At 35.7% G+C, this 9478-nt stretch overlaps 1 pseudogene; it reads left to right on the top strand.

Annotated features, from left to right (window-relative positions):
• The first annotated feature begins 5153 nt into the window (after window positions 1-5153).
• Window positions 5154-8795, top strand: LOC141680490 (aquaporin NIP1-1-like; annotated as a pseudogene).
• The last annotated feature ends 683 nt before the right edge of the window (window positions 8796-9478 follow it).

Genomic DNA, 9478 nt, shown 5'->3' on the forward strand with positions numbered 1-9478 from the left:
GAATTCGAATAAGTACTTGAACTTCATAAAAATCATTCCAACGAGAAGATCTAAAAAGAAAAGTACTTTATCTCCAAGGGGAGATTATATTTGACACATGTACGAGTTAGCCAATTATTTCTTGCACTTTAATTGGATCTTGGCTAACACTCATTCGTGCTCATAAAATAATTACGAAGTTTAAGTGTAATCCCTTCTAGCATCTTTAGTGCTCTCCGGGGGATTATTACTTGTCTCATATAAACATTTCGTAATTTGTCAAATCTTAAAACGGAACGTACGAGTTAGACAATTACTTAACGCTCTTTAATTGGATCTTGTCTAACTAATAATGTACATATAAAATATTACGAAGTAAAAGTGTAATCCCTTCTAACATCTTTAGTGTTCCGGGGGATTATAGCTTGTCTCATATAAACTACTTCGTAATCATCCGTTATTTAAAGACGAATCAAATCCACGAGTTAGCCAATTATTTTCACGCTCTTTAATTGGATCTTGGCTAACACATATCGTGTATATAAACAATTACGAGACATATCGTATAATCCCCTTCTAACATCTTTCAGTGTTTTGTGGGGTTATTATTCGATATATATAAACTACTCGTAATTATTCGTCTAAACTTCAAAAGCACGATCTTACACCAATTACTTGCACTTCTATTATTTGGATCTTGGCTAAAAATCATAAAACTTATACAAGTACTTGAAGTTAAAAGTATACTTTGACCACATAAGTGTCAAAATATAAGTATACTAAAATCCTTAAGCCTACGAGCGTAGATGATAAGTTACAATTCCGAGATTGTAACTAAAGTATTCTTCGATTTATAAATACATAATCGAAAGAAGAAGAATACTAAAGAAGTCATAAGCCATAAGTGCTTAACATAAAAAGGGACTTCTCATATTATTCCACAACTTTATCAAAACTATAAAGGAGTAATTGTAAATATACTTGACCATCTTGTATTATTCTTAAGTCAAGTATTGTTATTTAGTTTTAATATTCTTATTGGAATATTATACTACTTGTGGGGTAGTACAGTAAAATACTAGTTCAAACCATCTTTTCAATACTTGGTTTGTTTTATGAATTGTCTTATTAGTTTTGTAGTGAGGTGAAGTGACGTGAGGTGATTCTCGTTCTAAGACCCAAGTCCTAGACGTACTCACGGGGAGTTAGTAGTCTTCGCACCGTGAAGAAGAGGAAAGACCCAAGACCGGATCACTAAGATCCAAGACCGACAAAAGCTACGGAAGCCAAGTCCACACAAATGCTCTACAACAACTTTGAAGAAATAGCGGGGAGTTATTGTCTAAGATAAGTTGTGTAGGTATTACATTTATTTTGAGGTGGTGACCCATGTGTTACGCACCAAGATAAATACTTGTAAAGGGTGTAAAGGCTTCTCCGCCTACTAAAGGAGCGAGTTTATTATAAGGGAAAATCCCGAGTCCGGGAGAGGAGCTCGGGGACTGGAGTAGGGGTGAGCGAATCTATTAGAGGTTGCGCCATCGCGAACCAGGATAAAATCACCGTGTGGTATTTTATTTCCTTGCACTTTATCTTCCGCACATATAAACTGCATAAACACTCGGTAAAGTTTTAAAAAGGGATAAAATATTTTTAAAAAGCCACAACAATTTTTAAATTGGTAATTAAGCTATTCAACCCCCCCCCCTTTAAGCTTAAAATAGCCCTCATACGGGACCTTACATCAGCGATAACAAACATCATCCTTATAGACATTATTCTCATTACTGGAGAATATGTGTCAAAGTAGTCCAGACCTTTATGTTGCTTGTATCCTTTAATTACAAGTCTTGCCTTGTACTTGTCGATAGTACCATCAGTTTTTAACTTCTTCTTGAAAACCCACTTGTTGCCTAACAGTTTACAACCGTTTGGAAAATCAACTAATTCCCAAGTATGATTCTGCAGAATTGAATCAACTTTATTTTTAATGGCCTCTTTCAACATGGGGCCATCGGGTGAGGTAACCGCTTCCTCATAGGATTTCGGGTCACCTTCCTCGAGCAAATATGTCATAAAGTCAGACCCATAAGATTTCTCCGTACGTTGTCTTTTGCTCTTTCTCACTACCCCCACATTTTCATCCTCACTTTCTTCACTCTCATTATTGTTATCTATAGACTTATGAGCTCATTTAGACGTTGTAGGAGGTTCTTTTCCTGGATTGCAAGGAAATGTCGTCTAAAAAAATGAGGCATTCCTAGATTTTATAATCATATTCTTCTGAATGTCAGGAATCTTAGAATCATATACGAGAAATCGATATGCAGTTCTATGTGGTGGATATCCGATAAAGATACAATCCACAGTCTTTGGACCAATCTTCACCTTCTTAGGTGTAGGGACCAATACCTTTTCCAGGCACCCCCCACACTTTCAGGTGTTGGTAACTTGGTTTCTTTTTCTTCCACATTTCATAAGGACTTACATCCTTATTCTTGCGCATAGTAATATTTAAAATATTATTCACGCTTAAAATGGCTTCCCCACACATCGACTGCGGAAGTCCAGGTCTTAGCAACATTGCATTCATCATTTTTTTGAGAGTGCGATTCTTCCTCTCAGCCACTCCATTTGGCTGAGGGGAGTATGGTACAGTGACCTCATGGATTATACCATGTTGTGAACAGAATTCCCCAAAGGGTTCAACATATTCACCTCCACGATCATTTCGTATCGTTTTGATTTTCTCAGTTTGTCGTGTCTTAACTTCTTCCTTATAGATTTTAAATTTATCTATAGCTTCGTCTTTGCTTTTCAGCAAATATACATAGCAGTATTTTGTACAGTCATCTATGAATGTAATAAAATACTTGTTTCCTCCTCTAGTTGGAGCGAATTTTAAATCACATATATCGCTATGTATTAGGTCTAGCACTTTGGTGTTTCTTTCCACACGTTTAAATGACGATCTCGTTAATTTTGCCTCAACACAAGTCTGACACTTATATTTTGTATCAATTGTTAATTTTGGTATGTATTATTTTACACTTAACCTTCGTAAAGTGTCATAATTAACATGTTCTAATCTAGCATGCCATAAATTAGGAGACTCAAGCAAGTAAGCAGAAGAATTCTTCATTTCATTATCGTCCTTAATGGACATAACATTGAGCTTAAATAGCCCATCAGTTACATAGCCCTTGCCTACAAACATACCACTCTTAGATAAAACAACTTTATCTGACTCAATTACAAAATGAAAGCCATGATTATTCAACAAAGAACCAGACACAAGGTTTTTGCGAATATCAGGCACATACAGTACATTCTTCAAAGTCAGATTCTTCCCAGAGTTCATCTTTAGAATCATCGTGCCTTCACCTTCAACAGTAGAAGTCGCTGAATTCCCCATGCAAAGCTTCTCACCAGCATCGGAAGCCTTAAGGCTAGAGAAAATCGCCTTGTCTGAGCAAACATGCCTAATAGCACCAGTATTAATCCACCACTCACGCGGATTGGAGCCGACTAGGTTCACTTCAGAGACCGTAGCACAGAGGTCTATATCACCCATCTCCTTGGACATGTGATCGACCATGTTTGCTTCTTTCTTCTTGTTGGCCTTTTTGGGCCTCTTGCAATCAGAAGACCTATGACCCACTGTATCACAGTTGTAGCACTTCCCTTGGAATTTCGATTTCGAAATCCCTCCATTGGGTGCCAGTTTTTCCCTTTTACCAGAAGTGGCCTTCTTTTGCTTGGAGCTTTCAACATGCTCCACCATGTTTGCCTTCTCAGTAGCAACATTCATGCGTTAGGGTTAGTCGCCTGCTGGTGAACCCCATCAGATCCAGTGATCTGTGCGTTGGGATCAGCCGTCATATTCATCGTATTGTTCACAGTGTTATCGTTCATAGATCTGTTACTCTACAAAACAGGTAGAAACAGATGTATTAGTCACATATATTAAATACTAATAGCTTTAAGATTGTGATTCACAATCTGCGATTAATACATACAAAACATACGAATAACAGAAAGAACAAAAATGATATAAATGGAGAAGTTCTCGAGTCCAGGGTATAACTGTCTCATTAAAGCTATTACGGCCCTCACTGTATGTGCGAGTCGTTAGCCTCCCAGGATAAAACGAGGAAACGACGTTGCTGCACGAACAGCGCCTTCGGCGAACAAGAACGGAGCAAGAAACTATCACCAGAATAGAGTATGGTTTTTGTTTAGGAGGCGACTGTGTGGTATATTTCGAATTAATGAATAAACCCTAAACCTGATATGATAATATATGGGCTTGAGGGAAAATGTGTGAGGTACTTCACGTGTAAGTAAATAAACCGCGGTAATTAATAATCAAATCCACAATTGAATCAGATTATTATTATGCCAAATCAATTATAATAATTCGTAATAAAAAATGAATTAAGAATTTAGAGCCCAATCCCAGTGGAAATTAAATTTAGCAAAACCAGTCCATCCGTAATTATTCGGGCCAATTTTTCAGCTACATTCGTGTCCGCACGCGCACACGCGGGTAACCTCGAGGGCTTCGCAAGCCTCTGATTGGCCCTCGAAAGCCCAAGATTTGCACCCCTGCGGGCAAGTAGGTGTTGGAGCAATACATAAGTAACACATTTGAACACTACATAAGTGTTTTACTATTTAAAGCTATGCATTCTCCTTTGCACATTCAATGTGGGACTTTCATTATTCTACACAAATTTCCACAGCTAAGAGACTAACTTTGAATGATCATATCGCATCCATCTCTTAGTCATTTTGAGTGATTCAAAGTGCCTCATAAAGCTCTCTTAGTCGCCCGCACGCGACATTCGTCCACTCATACTATGTCTCAAATTGACTTGACAATGTGGTACTACTACCCAGATTTTCCAACAATAAAATCTTAAGTTCGTAGAGTAAGCTCCAATGATCTTATAATTTCTGCAAAAACAACTTTGGGGAAAAACTGTATATGGAATAGTTATCCTTTACAGCTTATTTTACATGTAAAATTTATGTTACTGCAAGTTGCATTTGCAATATCTGCAGTCACCAGGCGGGCCTGCCCTTGCATTTTCAGTGAATAAACTAGTCCAATTCATGCACTCACCTTGGTGAATAAACTAGCGTCTCTTGGTTACCTCAAAGCCCCCAGCATGTGTGGCTTGTACATTATCTCTAGACCTACGGCCTCAACTTTGTTATGGACAGAAACTTTACATCCAGCTATGTTGCCTATTACGGATGCACTCAGATTAGTTGGTCTTTTCGCAAGCAACGAACAGTGGCACGCTCATCCACTGAAGCAGACTACAGAACTGTTTCCGCTGAGCAAAAAATGGTGTACTAATCTGCTTTCAAGAGCTCCAGCTACCACTATGCTCAATTCCACGGATATGCTGTGAAAATGTAGGATCTACATATCTATGTAAATATCCAGTATTTCACAGTCGTATGAAGCACAGAACCATGTATTTTCACTTTGTGTGTGACCAAGTTTATAAAAAGGCATGGTAGACGTCACTCATGTTGGTTCTAGCCAGCAGTTTGCCAATTCTCACACAAACCCATTTTCCAGGTCTTTATTTCAGTCTCAGATAAGCAAGCTCATCCTCATAGACACGACACCGATCTTGACTTCCAGAGTAAGGATGATAATTGATAAACTATAGTTACTTCAGTTACTACAATCAAACTAGAACTTGATGTAATTACAGTTACTTCTTGGATTAATATTAGTTTACCATATTAAGTTCGACCAATCAAAGACTGTTTTGAATAATTGTATAAAAGATTGCCTACTTGTTATATTTCAACTGATAAATCTGTTCAAGTGATAAGTTAGAAGAATTTAACAAACCAGAAATAGTACTTCTAACTTATTATAGATTATAAGTAACCAACCGAAGATCTGAAAACATATATAATCCAACTACAAACACATTTTACATGTCATTTGCTTCCGCATATTACACACTTTGCACTAATACATACTCCATCTGCTATAAATATAACAATGACTTGATAATATTATTATGTGAAAAGTCTGCTTTGTCTTTTGCAGCAAGTCATTATTTGGTGGCTTGGTATTCAGTAATATTCCCTGTGTAGTTGGTGCTGGAACAAGATCTGTCTCTATAAATCTATAATTTCAAAGACAGTTACATATATTGCAGATATGGCTCAGGAGATGACAGACAGGAACGGGAAACGATGGAGATATTGCTCTCTCTGTACTTGAGGATAATATGCATGAACCCTCCGGTGACCACTCCAGTGACGGCTGTTTTGTAACTCTTCCTTTTATACAAAAGGTAAGTAGGTAACAAATAATAACAAATACTACAATCTATAAGTGTTTGGCTAGATTGATAATTAAAGTTAAGTTTCTTTCCGGTTCTCTGTTTTGTTAAGTAGCTAGAGACTTAGGTTTTTAATTTCCCTTAACCTGGAAATAAAATCAAAAGAGTTTTTTTTTATATATAGATAGCAGGCACATGCCAGGAGTCCAATCCTTGACATCTTTATGAGAAACCAAGATCTCGACCACAGCACCAACCCTCTCCAATCCTTGACATCTTTAAGAAAACTAAGACCTCGATCACTGTATGAACCCTATGTTGGCAAAGAAGTTTCCTTGTCTTTTTTCTCGGAACGTTTATAGTTTCAGAGAGTTGCTCAGATTTGTATCAATGAGCATGCTTATATAGAAGTCTTGAATTCGAAAATGGAACTCTTCTTTACAATCCCAAAATGAAGTTTTAAGTGAAGGACAGTTTTGGTAGCATGAAATTATTTAGTAACTATCAATCGGCACCATTCGGAATATTGTCCCATAAACAAGATCTTAAACTCATTGTATCATCTTTAATTTTGTAAACTAATAATGAGAACTATAAACAGGGAAACCACAACACAGAGCTATTGCCAGAAATATTAAGCAACTCTAACACAGCAACACTGTATCGAGTTTATGAATTACATTACATACTTCGATAAGTATGATTGAATCTATTATTACCTTGTCATGAATATACTAGTCAATGAATTACTGAAATATTTACATGCAGCTAATTGCAGAGATGTTGGGCAAATATTTTCTAATATTTGCGGGAGATTGCGCGGTGACGGTTAATTTGTCAAAGGACAAAGTGGTTACATTGCCGGGAGTTGCTATGGTATGGGGAGCTGGCTGTAATGGTGATGATTTACTCAATTGGACACATTTCTGGTGCTCATATTAATCCTGCTGTCAACATTGCATTCGCCTCTGTCAAGAGATTTCCGTGGAAACATGTAACTAACTATCTCCTGTGTTTAACCCGTTAATGACCTAAATTTTGGTTTCTATTAACTTTATATATTCATTTTTATGATGATTTTAGCAAGTTTAAATATTTTTATGACTAAATTTTGATACATTTACGAACACAACCTAGACTCATCTAAGAGCAACGCCTTAAGATAGCCTCTCACATTTAAAAACAGACATCACGCCACAAACGATGAAATATAATAGCCTACCAGTACCTACACTCATCTAAGAGCATGCTTTGAGCTAAATTTTGTACAACATTTGCTAGCACGATCTTAAATTTTTATAATGTTAGGTACCAGCTTATGTTGCAGCACAAATTATAGGGCAACGTTAGCCAGCGAAACGATCAGGTTAATTTTTCAGGGTACTAAAGACATATCTCCGGGAACATTTCCGACAGGGACAACCTGCAGTCTTTGGTGTTGGAGTTTATAATCACATTCTTCCTGAGGTTTGTTATATCTGGTGTGGCCACCGATAACAGAGCTGTAAGTCTTCTTTCTTCACCTTGTTAATTACCTGGTTAAAATGATATCCGAATTCCTAATACTCATTCGAGTTGAACAGATTTTTTAAATCCGCCTTCTATATACTTGTCACGTTTAGGGAATTGTTTTTTCATGATGAATTGGCTTCATTCAGTTTTAAAATCGCTGTCGTCTATGTCAATGGCGTGTATTATTGAAGGAAATTTGCAACTTGAATAGATTAATAGTATAAACAAAAAAAAAATTCTCAACTATGCCTTGATAATTTATTTTAAGCAATAAGCATCGAACAAATGCATGGGACCCTAATTTCTATCAACACTCTAGCCGAAAAAATCTAGTAGTTGAATTCTTTTTTTCCTTGCGGAGATCAGAGTTCGAGTAAATAAAGGTGTTAGTAGAGTGATTGAGGAATAATGGACCAAAATGTCGCTTTTGAGTGCTAAAATGGTCCAAAATGTCACTTTTGAAAATAATGGCCCAAAATTGTTATGTCATAACGATACTTCGTCTTCCGTTTTGTATTTGAATGTAAAACGGTACTTAGTGTGCGGTTTGGTACTTTAATATTTTTTTTTATTTTTTATAATGTGCAAAACGGTGGTTGAAAGTAGCGTTTTTGGCTCAAACGGTACATCATATAGCGTTTTGTACAAAACAGAACTTTATCTACCGTTTTACCGCATAAAAAAAATTCAAAATGCCAAAACGTCACACGAAGTTCCGTTTTAGGTGTTTTTGCATAAACGGTACACAGTGTACCGTTTTTGAAGTGACATTTATGGTTATTTTAACCCCCAAAGTGCTATTTAGAACCAACACCCGTGATTGACCTCTCAGATATACGGAAAATTAACCGAGTCCTAGATTTTTTGGAGACGTACGGAATAGATCCGATATCTGAATTTTAAGGCCTTGATTTTTGTTAAACGTTAATGCAGATTGGCGAACTTGCAGGCTTGCAATTGGAGCTATTGTGTTACTTAATGTGATTATTGCAGGGTACGTATAATGTACAACATTATTTTTCTCTCCCCAATTTTTATTTCAAATATAATCAATACTCGCTCTATCTTATTGTTTCTTATTTTTTTGATTTATTATTCAACTTTTTACATTCTATAAACAATAAAAACTTCAATGGATCATTATAGGACTTCAAGAAATAGGTGAAAAGTAGTATCATCGTAATATACTGTTTGACAAATATGATAAGTCGACTGAATAACTTATAAGTCCGCAACAACTTATCGACGAACGTTTGTCGACTCAATTTATAAGTTGAATTTATAATTTATAAGATATTAAGTTGAATGTTAGTAACGACGTACTTTTCTCAACTTATTTTTAATTTTTCGTTTTTTTATTAATTTTAGTTTAAAAATATTTTTAATATTAATCTAACTTTAAATATAAGAATTAAGATATTATATTTAAAATATTATTTATTTAGTCGATTTAAGTAAAAAATTGAATTATAAGTAAAATTATCTAAACACTTATATAATTATAAGCTTCATCAATTTATCACTTATAAATCATTTATTTAGTTTAAGTTTAAATCATAATTTATTATTTTAAGATTTATGAAAGGGGTACCCTATGGTTGAAGTATCTATCCTAAACCTTTTTTTTTCTGTATAGTTCTCTGAACTTTTTGGAGTCGTTTTTATGA

Source organism: Apium graveolens, chromosome 8 (genome assembly GCF_009905375.1).
Source record: "Apium graveolens cultivar Ventura chromosome 8, ASM990537v1, whole genome shotgun sequence".
NCBI classification, from domain to species: domain Eukaryota; kingdom Viridiplantae; phylum Streptophyta; class Magnoliopsida; order Apiales; family Apiaceae; genus Apium; species Apium graveolens.